The sequence below is a fragment of the Triturus cristatus genome, chromosome 8 (assembly GCF_964204655.1).
Source record: "Triturus cristatus chromosome 8, aTriCri1.1, whole genome shotgun sequence".
NCBI lineage: Eukaryota > Metazoa > Chordata > Amphibia > Caudata > Salamandridae > Triturus > Triturus cristatus.
The window spans coordinates 1,239,397,299-1,239,409,981 of record NC_140591.1 but is presented as its reverse complement, the minus strand read 5'-3'; the positions used below and the strand labels follow the sequence as shown (position 1 = coordinate 1,239,409,981).

General features: G+C 43.0%; 1 long non-coding RNA gene across 2 annotated transcripts in view; it reads left to right on the top strand.

Annotated features, from left to right (window-relative positions):
• Window positions 1–12,683, top strand: part of LOC146805653 (uncharacterized) — a 603,847-nt gene that overhangs the window by 123,646 nt on the left and 467,518 nt on the right. For both annotated transcript variants that reach the window (XR_014967868.1, XR_014967869.1), the window contains exon 2: window positions 2,954–3,012. This is a non-coding gene — a long non-coding RNA (uncharacterized LOC146805653). The remainder of the gene's footprint in view (window positions 1–2,953; window positions 3,013–12,683) is intronic.

Sequence of the window (12,683 nt, the reverse complement as noted above, 5' to 3'; positions counted from 1 at the left end):
AAGATTTTTGTGGACAAGGGGTGTCCACCATAAGTCCAGAAGGGCCAGTTCGAGTCCATGTTTTCTGGGTAGTAACATGAGGTAAATGTGGAAGCTAATTATGCCGCTAATTATCTAAATCGAATTGTGTATTAGTGGTTGTGAATGTGTGTGAGTTTTTAACGTGAACGGTGAGTATTTGTGCATAAACGCGTTTAGTCTGGGAAGACGAGCTCACAGCCTCCTAAGGGAGTCCAGCCCAATGTGTGAACCAGAGGCAGCACAAGTCCATACTACTGGGTTTGCCAAATAGATGCCCTGCAGAACACAAGATAAAGATCTTCCAGGCATAGGAGTGCAGGCAGTCAATGAATACTACAGGTGAGAAAGCAAGAGTTTCGGGGGGGGGGGGGGTCACACCTGGATGCTAGGGTTCAACAGACTGTGTATAATAAACAGGTTTCCTGGGCACTGAAGAAGAGGTGTTGAATAAAATCTCATGGATTTTAAGACTCAGTAGGAGATGGCCAAGAAAACAAAGGCAAATGAGTGGCTTGATAAAGAGTGCTTTTCAAAATAATACTGACTTTGAGATGTATGTCTTGTGTGATCGTGTCCAGGTGTAACCTCCTTACGTTCTGTCTTCTTGTTCAGGCACTTCCTCAAACCCTGTTTAAAAAAAACATTTGGTCGTAGCTGAGCTTCTCTCACCATAGGTGATCTTAAACAGTTGTGGTTATGCATTAAGCGTGGTGTAGTCCGATTTCTGATAATCTGATGACCTCATACCCCTTAAAGGGACTCTCCAGTCTAAGAAAAAACACGATTCTCTAAGCCCAGGCCAGCATCTCTTAAAAAAAAATAATAATTATGGAATGTTTGATAATGTCAGGAGAGGTTTTGAGGCCTAGTGTGACAGTATTCACTAGATGGCCCCTTTAATTTGTTTGTGTGTGTTTTCAATGAAAGGTATCAAGACACAGAGGTGAGTTTGCCTGTGTTTCATATTGCAGTGAAGCAAAGCTTTAATTACATTTAGTGAAAATTAACACAGTCTTTGTATTCTGGTACAGTATTACAGTCAGCGTCTCTGTTGTTGTCTGAGGAAGACAGACCACGCATAAAGTTGAGACAGAGAATAAAGTTCAGATCACGCATAAAGTCGTTTGTTGGCGGTCCATTGTTTTGGAAAGAAGAGAACCAGGGGTGGAATCTTATGGTTTTTTTTTGCACACACCTTCCATATAAGGCTTTTTTCTGAACCAAATTGTTTTCTCCCAATGTCTATGCATGTACTATCTTGAGGGGTGTTTTAGGGGACACCCAAATGCTAGAAAATTGTACTAGCATCTATTCTGCCTCTCTCAAATGCCCAGGAGGCCTGGTCCACCCTACAAAAACCTCTTAAAATTCCTATAGTCTCCTGACCTTCAGGTGCCCACTGTACTTTCAATGTGCTGGATTTATCCAGCCTGTACATGCCAGGCACACCTTCTGTTTGCCTTTTGGAAGTTGTGGTTGCCGCCCCCACAGACTCAGATTACTTGTTTACCGAACCGGTCATCATCTAGACTACCATGTGCTCACCTGTGCTTGACTCACCCCACCCTGTATTTTCCTTGCCTACCCTTGCTTACATCATGCAAGATGTGTTTGGCTCTTACACTCTTGACTATATATATTTCTGTATGCTGAAATGTAATAATGTTTTATATTGAGTGTGCAAAGATTTTTAGTGAATTAATAGGACTTGTATTCATATTTGAAATATTTTTCAAGTCAAACACTTTCCTTACTGTTGCTTAGACTGGAGTGGGAATAGGAAATCTAACACCTCCAAAGTCCTGCACTTTCCCTACTGTTGCGTGAACTGGAGTGGGAATAGTAAATCTAATCCCTTCAAAGTCCAACATTTTCCCTACTGTTGCATGGATTGGAGTGAGAATAGTAAATTTAACCTGATCGAAGTCCAACACTTTCCCTACAGTTTCTTAGACTGGAGTGGCAATAGCAAACTTAACCCCTTCAAAGTCTAACACTTTCTTTACTGTTGCTTAGACTGGAGTAGAAATAGTAAATGTAACCCTCCGAAGTCTAACCTTTCCCTACTGTTGCTTAGACTAGAGTGAGAAAAGTAAATTTAACCCGTCCGAAGTCCAACACTTTCCCTACTTTTGTTTAGACTGTAGTGGAAATAGTAATTGTAACTCCTCAGAAGACCCCAGCGCTTTCCCTACTGTTGCTTATGCTTAAGTGGGAATAGTAAATCTATACGCTCCAAAACCCAACACTTTCCCTACTGTTGTTTAGATTGTATTGGGAATAGTTAATCGAACAAAGTCCATCGAGTTCCCTATTGTTGCCTAGTCTGGAGTGGGAATAGTAAATCTAAACCCTCTGAAATCCAACACTTTACCTATTTGTGATAAGCCTGGAGTGGGAATAATAAATCTAATCCCCCCTGAAGTCCAACACTTTACCAACTGTTGTTTAGATTGGAGTGAGAATAGTAAAAGTAAGTAGAGTGTCTGCGATTTGTCTGTACTTTTGGAGCCTTCTTGAATTGACGGCTGCATAGAGAACAATGAATGCAGTGTAACATGCCTTTGCACACAAAACAAAACATTTTCACAACAAGAAATGAGCCATTTTGTCAGCATTTTAAAAATATATCTAAATATTCAAGGATTGTTTTTATAGGAGTGGAACTCCTTTGCTAGTCCACCAGTCATGGACCATAATAGAGTCTGAGCAAATGTTTCACCTTGTTTGAACAACACCCAAATAAAACAATAAACTACTGAAAGGTGACTGTGGAAGACTGGGACGGATGTATAGGCGAAGAGGGTTAATACAGTTTGCAATGGCCTCTTTATTAAGATTGTAGTGCGTTAATTACAGGTATATATAGAAGAGTCTTTGTGTTGAAACAATAGAATTAATCGCTTCCCTGTCATCTTCTTTCTCCCTCCAGGCTTTCTCGTCATCAGGAATGGACAAGGACCCTGGGATCGCAGTCAAAAGAAAGTAGCGGTAAGTATAATATCACCGGTCTGAGATTAGTTCCTTCACCAGCACCATGTATGGAAGCGAAAAGCCCCTCACAGTTGAGGTATGGTATGACGCCCCTTGCCAAAACACTCCCTCTCCCCTTTTTGGGGAAGGATCCAGTAGGTAGGTCTTGGAGTCTCAGAGACCCCTCTGAGAGAGTCCACTGCGTAAAGGGAGCCACTCCCAACGGAGATGGGGGAATGAGACCACTTCCCCTGAGATCACAGCTTTCTGGACTCTGGACGCAGCTATTACTCGTCTACCGGTTTGTGCCCCCATCACCCTCCCCTTCCTCTTTCATGCTGTGTCTCTCCCCCTCCCCCTCCTCTTTCCCTCCTTCATTCTCTGTCTACTTCCCCCACTCCTACCCCCTCTCCCCTTGCATGATTTTCCCCTCACGTATATGTCCCTATTGTTTGTCTCCACCTAAAATGTAACTATGTAGCTATGCTCTAAAACTGTGTAACCTTTGTAACGATGTAATCTGCAACTATGGTCTGATACTCATGTAAAGCGCTCTGATACCTCCGGGTCTAGCCAGCGCTATATAAAACCTTTCAATTAAATAAATAAATAAAATGTGTCCTACAGGAGGTAACATTTATTGTATAAGAGGTAAGCAATCAGTATTGTCAAAACAAAAAAAACAAAATCTATAACATTAAGAAAAGTATAGTTTCTTCTCTTTTCCTTTTCTTTCAGGACTTTCAGAGCTTTATTTTAAAATGCTCTATTAGCCCTTAATATTTTATAGGGATTTGTTTCTCCCTGTTAGCTGCCACAATCTCCTCCCAGTTCTTTCTGGGATATGTAGGGCTTGTACCCACGTGGGGAAAAAGGGTGGGGGGGTTTCCTACAAGAGGCGGGCGGGTTAGATTCAGAAAAATAATCCATCACCAGCACCTTCCCCGTGTCCAGTTATACCTCCGCACACCCTCCTCCCGCCTCCTGTTTGTAAAGAAAAGATAATAAACACCTGTTTTGACCCCAGGTACTCACTCGCTAGGCCGCAACTCTCCGGAGTTGTGGTGGAAGACCAGCGGCCTTCAGGGCCATCCACCAGTCGTCAGGACTGGATCCGTCATCCTCTTTTTGTCTCCCAGATCTTTCTGTTTCCTCCTGCTCTGCGGTTTCTTCGGCAGCTGTCTGTCAAGTCGGGCTCTTCCTCCACTCAAGAGAAGTTCCAAAACCGAAGTCCTCCATCTGGCTTTTCCTTGCTTCAGCATCTTCCCTCCTTCTCCTCTCCCTTTCCATAATCTGTGGTTCCACTTTCTCCCTGCAGCCTGATCTGGACGGTTCCCGGGGCCTGTATAAAGAGATAGCCCTTTTTTCCTGTGGGTGTAACAGTGTTGTGCGTTTGGGTGACCTTTCTTTCTTTTGTCTTCCAAGTCCCACAATGGAGAGGAAGAGCCGATACGGTATAGTACAGGTAAATGGGGGCCCCCAAGGAGTATAATCCCTCACAGTGACCAATTGACTTTTACTAGGTATCTGCTAGTAGGTTGCATCATATGAACAGCATTTTCTTTTTTGCTACTTTGATCTTTTTGAGCTAGATTGCAATACATTTTGGTTAAACTCTGCACATCCCACAGTACATGGTTGCCAGGGGCGTAGCTTGGTCAGTAAGACTAGGGAGGTGTGAGCTTCAGATTTTCCAACAATCACGCTGGGATATCATGTTAATTATTATATGAGAAGCAGCGCTTGAGGGGGGCTTAATAGCAAATGGAAATCGAATGGAGTGCGGATTGTGAGGGTTACTTAAAACACAGTATTTTGCAAAATGTCCATGTTGTACGACCTTCAAAACAGAAGAGCACGTGTGTTTTTGTCTGAGTGAGTATTTAAAAATCCCAGGGGAAATCCGACAGACACCTTACCCTGCCCAACTGAAGGCTCCTATACCCAACTATTTACTAAAGAATGCATTTATTAGGGGGTGTAACACCCCAAACACCACCCCCGAAGCTACGCCCCAGTATGTGTTGCAAGCATGTCAAGTTTAAAATTACACAGATTATGCAGCAACAACACAATTGCACTATTCCAGTGGCCCTGGATAAATCCAGATGTGAACCCAAGGTTACTCTGCTGTAGTAACTCCTTGGGGCTAAAATACATCTGCTTGTGTTCCTGTTCAGGGATGTAGCCAGGCAGTTTAGACTTCTCTGACTATTCTGGGGGGAGCTGATTTGCATATAGTTGATCCATTTCTGCATCTGAGCAAAGTGAGGTGTGTATGCCTCCTACAGTTGTTTCTCACGGGTAAGGCTGATTCAAGCATTTCCATTTGTTATTGTTTGCAGTCCTTCTAAGCAGATTCGTTTTTTATGACTGAGGTTCATTTGGAACAGCTTTGGTGTCTATTCCAAAAGGTATTTTCAGCTTAAAATGGGGTTTACATCAGAAAATACCATATTTACACAAAGGGATTCCTGGCAGGCATAAATGCATTTACTACTGCTGATTTCTCCGCCACAAGTGAATGGGAATGGGTCACCCCCAACTTTGCAGGCGATATGGGGAAGGAGCTTTATCCATGACGCCATTTTTTCTTTCAGAGAAAAAACCTTTGCGTTTGCTAAAGAAGCTCTAGCCTCCCTGTGTGAATATCTCCACCATGTAGAACTCTGCACAATTTGAAGAGGAGCCCATGGGAATAGTCGGATGCCACTCCTAGTAGTACCATTAAAGGAGGAGTACAAGTGGTTCACGCATGGCCACCCTCACACAAATGTACAAACACAAGAGACCTGGGTGTATTGGGGGTTAAGGAACTGATCTCTCCCTGTGATAAATTATCCATGTTGTTTATTTTCATTAACTTATTGCAATTTGGCACACTTCACGCATGTGGAGATGTGGCTCCTTACCCCTGCCATCCATAATGGACTGCAGTGGCAAACTGAGGCAACACCTCACGGCACCACCAATGGGAAGCACAATAGATGCTTACCTATGTCCTGGGAGTTTCTTTACTGATATGCTCCAGTTAAGAGCAGAGGTGAGGAGACCCACATGATGGCAGATGGTGTGCATGTAAAATATCCCTTCATTAAGTCATCAGAGACCTATCTGATGTCTCAGTGGTGGAACCTCTATGTAACGTTTATGCCCTACTTTCCTTTCCTTCGACCCTTGTGGGGGGGGGGGGATTTGGATTGTGTGTGTGCACATTGGTAATTGTAAATGTGTGCCTGTGCCCTCAAGATAAAAACCCTGTGGGGGGCAGCCCTTTGTTCAGTGAAAAAATACAGAAGATGAGACAGCATTTATAACACCAAGCCTGCTTCTTCTCTTATGCCCAACCCTTCTCGTAGGATCCGCCAATGTACATTCTCAAAGCCTTTTTCGCTGACAAACTCAATTCCCTAAAGGCAACCACCAAAGAAGATGATGTCTTACCATTGTCTTTCATCAATGTTCTCTCACCCCCTACTCACAATTTTCAGTGCCTGCCTCAATCAAGGCATCTTCCTAGTAGGTTTCGAGACAGATCTGATCCTCCAATTAATAAAGAAACCTTCACTTAACACTGATTGCTTTGCCACCTACTGACCCATCACTCACCTACACTTCAACCGCAAGATCTTTTAAAAAGCAGTCAATGCTGTACACTAAGATCATCACATTAGTACTAACCATCTCCTGCACAACTACCAATATGGCTTCGGATCATGCTGCAGCACAAAGACAGCTACCTTATACATCAGAGAGGATGCCCTCAAGCTCACAGATGAAGGTTACCCCTGCCCCCTGATATTGCTGAACCTCTAAGTTGCCTTCGACACAGTCTAACATCCCACCATCTTCCACACCTTGGCGTTTCAAATGGGATTCACTGGGTGTCCTTCACTGATTCTTCTCCTATCTTCCCAGCCGGAAGTAATTTATTCACATGGGCACCTTCAGAACCAAACATATCCCTACCACCTGAGGAGTCCACCGTACCGTCCGTCCCCTGTCATCTTCAACCTCTACAAGGAGCCCTTTGAGGCTTTATTCACCAATAAGAGCATCTAAATTCACAAATATGCTGATGGTACAGAACGTTCTTGAGAGTCTCTGTTCCAGACAATCCGGTGCCTCAAACACTGCCCGCAATCAACCAGATCTGGATGCCCAGCACCTGCCTGAAGCTCAAACCCACCAAGAATATAATTCATGCTATTTGCAGTAATAGCAAGCAAGAACTAGTAGAAACCTGGATCAATGACATGAACCTCGACAGCTTCAAACCCCAACTTTCAGTAAAAGTCAATTCACATAGATTCACCCTGGACACCAACTTGACCCTCAAGGAACACCCAGTCAAAAACAGACAGCCTGGCACTAGCTCTCTGTTCTAAAGAAGGCAAAATCATTTTTTTCTTTTAGAAATTGAATTCAGAACAGCTGTTCAAACATTTATACTCTTGCATTGTGAATGGTGCTAAAGCCCTGCTACATGGACTCCCAGACTGCCTACCCCAAAGGCATTCCACATGCCACAGCATGTCTCATCCGGGGCCTGAAGAAATATGATCACCACCATCCTGATACCATTCCATTTACTCCACCTGCCGACCCACATCATCTGCATCATTTACAAAGCCATCATGACCAGCACCCCTGATTATATGGCAAACTTACCATCCCTGGTGGCTCTTTGCACATCCCATCCAGGCCACCATCACACTGGAGATTAAGAAAATAACAAGGCTGCATGCCCTGTCCATCTATACACAAACACACACACATCTCTGAAACACGATTAGTATGAGGAAGAAAACATGGCAGCAGCAGTAAGCAGTTACACTAAGGTAATGGTTTGCATTAACAGAAGTGTCACAGGTGTGAGATCTACCTCTTAGCTGACAGTTTCTCCACAACTCGCGTTGCTCATTTGTTACGTAAGATTTTCAAGAAACTCAGTTTTTTGCACTGAGACATTTGAGTGCTATTTTGTTTCCTTGAAAGGAACTACCTGTATAACTAGTTTATGTGAGGACATTTTAGACAGACGAATATGATTAAGAATAATATTTGACATTTTAAAAGAGCAGACCGTATTTCATTGTAATGTTAAGTACTTTAAGGTTAAAATGTACATTTGAGCATTTTTTGGGGATGTGCAAGAACATAATGTTCATGGGTGCACATATATACCTTGGATGGAAGTTAGGGAGTTTACTATGGAGTTACAAGTGTGTGCTGAATACGGTGTTTAATGATGCATGTTCGACATTACCCTGGATCGGTGTGTTTATTGGTTTTGTTTTTACCGGTTACTGTGAGCTGTGTTGTTACCTTGTGTGAGTAAGCGGTATGGTTGTTTCCCTATCTGGGTCAGGAGAGGGCTGGAGTTGTTGATCTACTTGTGTTGGGCAAGTGTGTCAAAACACTCATGTGCACTTGGCATGTTCTCCATTGGGCTGTGTTGCACAGCCCCGTGAAGAACACGACCAGGCTCAAAGGCACTGCCTGAGCGTCCAAACAGGACGCTCAGACCAATCACGACGCTGCTCCTGCAGTGTCGTTATTGGCTCTGAGAGTCTGGAAGTGTGGGTGCTTCCACCAGACCGAGGACTGAAAGGCGTGCGGCGGCGTGGCGGAGAAGGTACGTTTATTTTTTCTAATTTTGTTTAATCCAAACCCCCACACTCCCGCCCCACCAACCCCGTTCCAAGGCAACCGCAACTGCACCACTCTTGAAGGGCATTTAGGAAAGTTGTTTACTGAGAGGAAATTAAGGAAACCTTTTTGTTGACATCAGTGTATCATAAGCAGGATTCAAGAAGAATGGGGTGTACATTGTGCAGGACAAGTGATAAGATTGCTAAGCTGTGTATTCCTCGTATGCTAATAGTTGAACATACGTCTGAATTGTAGAGGAAAAAAGTGAGTGATAACATTTTCCCTTTATTGTGGTACTTGAAGGATACATGTGTGTCATAATGTTAGTGGTTTACTTTTTCCTCTAGGTGTTTGAAGGTGGGCTTTGTAAGTCTAGTGACCAATGACTGTTCTAAATTTGATAGAGGGCTTGCTTGTCAAGAGAGAAACGTCTATGTGAATTTGCATTGGAAAACAATCTTCAATTTTGTATCAAATGAGAATATAGGATTTTATAGAGAAATGGAATTCAACACAAGAGGATTGCGTAATATCAGACAGATGGTGATGCTCATGCAGAGTTTATGAATCAAGTAGTTAAGGGATTCAGTCAGAAATTGTACAGATGGAATTACTGTGGAAAACAGTGGTACCAAGTACTTTGAATGCACAATGAACGGCCAATGTACCTGGAGGTTTCCATCTGAAATGAGATGCTGTGCTGGAGTTGTGTCCTGCATGGTTTCAAGACAGCAAGGAACGATGAAGGATTCTAAGCATGGGAGAAAGTTGAAGGATAAGGCAAATGGACAACTGAGCAGCCGCGGCCCGTTAAAGTAATAGCGTTGGGGCCGGGTTGAGGGAGATTCCGACAGATGATGACTAGGGAAAATTAATTATTGATTTGATTTTCCCGCTGCATCGTCCCTTGAATTCTGCCCCCCCCCCCCCAACCCGGCCCCACCGCTGTTACCTGCACGGACCACGGCTGTAACTGAGGCCAAGTAACTGTTATGTGGGCCCCAAGTAGATGTATTCGTCAATGCAAGATATTGGTTACATCACCCAGGGCAAGTGTAAAATGGCAAAATTAAGGATATGCTTCGGTAGTCTGAGGATCTGAAAGTGGGTAAAGTATTGGCAAATTCTGAGAAGCTTCAAGATGAGAAGATTTCCTGTTTGCCAGGAACTGTCAGGCCTTCTGAAGGATGTGGTTGCTAGAAGTGAAAATAGCATTGATAAGTTATGGAAGACATGGAGGCCTCAAAGGTAATATAAAAACTAAATCCCAGAGTTGTATTCATAAAGTTACTGCGATGAGGGCACTGGAAGAGGGACTAGCTGATTGCTTCATGCCGTTTTCGGTGGTGAGATTGTAATCACACCTTGAGATTGGTGGTTGGCTCGGATGAGTTTGAACCACACATATTAGACTGGGGATGGTGGCCACTCAGTGTTGGGAATACGTCAGACAACAATTGTCCTAAGGAGACCCAGAGACTCAACAGGGGTCGAAACTTCGACATTTGTTTCACTTGGTTGCTTCAATTATTAATTAGTTGACATGCTGTGATGTGATATGTGCATGTGTTTCGTCAGCTACACATAGAACCAGTGAACTTATTGTTTTTTTGTGTCTTATGTGTATATTTGTATATGTTCTTCACATTAGAGCACTGCGTCGCCTGCGCTTATGTTATTAACTATTTTATCACCTGCATATGAAATGAAATATGTTTTGATAAATAATACGTAAGAATAACCACAGACACCATTGTCAGCATTTTTTGGCCAATTTATTTCACGTGCTTTAGGATTAAAGAACTCCGAAGTGTGTAGGTACCACTTGGAATTTATGAGTAAATGCATTGAATGAGAGCTTCCCTAAACAGAAGGTAGAGGGTTGCTCATCATTTTTGAAAAGAGTTCCACGGTGGACGCTGGTTGCGTACAAGTATTAGTAACCCTCGTGGGCAGATAAGGGGTTGTCCTTGTGAGAATATACATGGTGTCTACTGGGGCATCCATGGTAAAATGCTGGCCCTGGCATTCTAGAGGTAATTCTTGACATAAGGGGAGCACACCAGGTGTACTGGGGGGCACACATGACAAAATGCTGGCCCTGGTATTCTAGAAGTAATTCTTGACTTAAGGGGCACCCTTTGACAAAGTTTGTGACCTAAAATACTGGAGGTAATTCCTCACATATGGGAAAACCATGGCAAATTTTGCAAGATTGGGGTTAGCTCCTGGGAAAGGCCAGGGTTTCCAGGTTCACCTTGAAAGTAGTGGAATATACCATGAGTGCACCTTTCAGTGCCATGGCCTTTTAACTAATGTGTGTAACATTTCTGCTGTGTAATGCACTATTTGACCTTTTTTTCCCGAACATCTTGCAAGATACGGTTAGGGGAGCGGGAATGCGATGGGGGTGAGAAACACCTACGTAAAGACCTCCTACAAGAACTCTGGCTCACTCACTGGAAACATTATGTCCCCTGGTTCAAAGATCACCAGCTGCCACTGGTGAACAGAGGTGGCAGGAATCAGTGAGGGCAGGACACCAACAGTATTGTCTAAACTGATGAAGATGCTTAAATAGCTCAAGTAGGAAAACCCCTTGACCTCCTGCCCTACATGCTGTTCTTCCTAATTCATATTCAGAATTGGGCCATGCTATCCGGGCCCCACTTAGAATTTTGTGAGCCTGGCTCGCATGTCCAGTTTAGTGCATGGTGCTTGCAAAAGTAGCAACCATGGTAATGCTGTTGGGATCTGATTTTTGGCATTCACTGGTTGCCCCCACTTTCCCGATCACACCGGTAGATGAGCTGGTTATAATTAGGGTTCCCGGTTTTATGGTATTTATTTTTTGGCCGTTTCTCTCTGAATTTATCCGTATTTATTTTTTGTCGAATTGATCTGTATTTATACATATTTATCATGGGTTTTGTGAAAAAAAGAAAGCGGGAACTGGTATATTTCCACATTTATTTAACCAATAAATATGCAGTCATGCTTGAATGCCTGCCAGGTTTCTGTGATATGAACACCCGCAGAAGGTAAATCAATGCACTAATATGAAAATATGCACATTTCAGTTTCAATCTTGTGCATAGATACTGCTGTTTAAGCCTCTTTATTAAAACTCCTTTTTTTTAAATCCCTTTACCTATCAATCCAGACAGTTATTGGCCTGTCAGTCATGGCAAAGTATATTTAAAATCACTCAAAAAACACCCAATTTCCGTCTTTATCCATATTCAAAAATAAATACAGACGAGAAAATAAATGTTTTTCTGTCTGTATTTGTCTGTAAAAATCACTAAAAACGGAAATCAGGGAGCCTTAGTTATAATTATGGTACTGTGTGAGGAGGCTGGAATGTTTGCCTGTACACTTTTCTCGGGTGTGTGGTCCTCCTCTCTTTCTGTGTCCCATGTCTTTTCCTGTGCGCGGTGATTTTTTAAGGGTAATGTTTTTCCTTATTTTGTATTCATTTGAGCAAGCCAACATTTCTATAGGAAATGATACACAGGAAGGGCACACAAACCCATGCCAGATGGCGTGGATGGATGTGTATCAGGCTGTGGGTTTGGTGGATCGTGAGCGTGAAGATGACAGGATCATCTGTACAAATGATGGTTCAGATAGGTTCAGAGGCTCCATCAGTGCTCCATCCACTTTCCTTTCTTTGTCCTTCTCCTTCCTCTTCCTACGTCTCTTGGTGCCACATGCCTCTCTTTCTTCCCCATGTCTTTGTCTCTCCCAAACAGTGGTGGTGTGGTTATTGTGTGGTTTCCTTTGATGGTGTTTGCTCAAAGAGAGAACAGGCACCACAGGAACCAGATGTGTTTGTCACCTCAATCCTGCAGGAATACATTACACACAACTTTTAGAACCTAAACCTCTTGGGTTTGAGGAGAAAACAAATTGAACATAAACACAGTAATTACACAGGCAAAATAATTATACATACCAATTTACTGACACCTTTGGGAGGAAATAAACGTAGGTACAAAACAACAGCTATTTTTATTCTGAATGGTAGGCCA